Consider the following 1,147-nt stretch of genomic DNA (forward strand, 5'->3'; position numbering starts at 1 on the left):
AGAGAGAGAAAGAGAGAGAGAGACAGAGAGAGAAACAGAGAGAGAAACAGAGAGAGAAACAGAGAGAGAAACAGAGAGAGAAACAGAGAGAGAAACAGAGACAGAGAGCGACAGAGAGTTTCAAACAATGAGACTTGAAACAACTTACAGCCCTATTGTGACCCCAGCTACCTGTAATGTGATACAACCCTAAAGGCCTAAGAACTGCACAATGCTATAAATGAAGCTTTGTAAATAAAACAGACTGAGACCCATGGGTTCTCACTTTTCCTGATGGCCCTTGATGAGGGAGGTCAGTAAGGAACCAGTCCTGGACATCCAGGAGCCAAATGTCAAAAGCAACAGTCAATGTTGGACTTCACACTTTTCTCCTCAAAACACATCCATTTGAAAACATGTTTTTAGAAGAGAAAATATTTATGTAAAAAGATATTTTAAACCCCATTTAAAGTCGGTGTTCTAAAACATTTCTGGTGGGAAAATCTCCCTTTGGGTGACCATTTTATGAGAATTGGAGCTTGGATTACTCCAAGCTTGGAACTCTGTTCTTTTGTGGCTAGAATTCCTTCCCAAGCTCTCTCGGGTTTTATGTGGATGTAGTTGGCCCACATTGCGACCATTTTGTAAATGGAGACTGTACCTTGGCTTTCCAGCCACCCAGACCCGAATAGTAACACAGAAACTATATTAATTACAACACTGCTTGGTCAATAGCTTAGGCATATTCCTAAGTAGCTCTTATACCTTAAATTAACCCATTTCTATTATTTTATATTTTACCATGAGGCTCGTGGTTTACCAATAAAGTTCTAGTGTCTCTCTCCTTTGGCAGCTACATGGTATCTCCTCAGCTCTGCCTAATCTCTCTCTATATATCTCTTCCAGTCTGGCTAAATTCTGCCCTGCCATAGGCCAAAGAAGCTTTATTCATTAACTAATAAAAGCAGCACTTACACAGAAGGACATCCCATATCATCAACACAGTTTGCACATCACTAATCTTCCTGCCCACCCCTAGTATGTGTGTATGGGAAGAATGGTGTCAAAAGCAATATCAGTAGTGGGTGTGGTAAACCTCCACATTCCACCCCTTTTTAATGGATTGTTTCAGAAACTTTGTTACAATTATGAAAGTCTGACTAACAGA

This window comes from Microtus ochrogaster, unplaced genomic scaffold (assembly GCF_000317375.1).
Source record: "Microtus ochrogaster isolate Prairie Vole_2 unplaced genomic scaffold, MicOch1.0 UNK83, whole genome shotgun sequence".
In the NCBI taxonomy this organism is placed as follows: Eukaryota; Metazoa; Chordata; class Mammalia; order Rodentia; family Cricetidae; genus Microtus; species Microtus ochrogaster.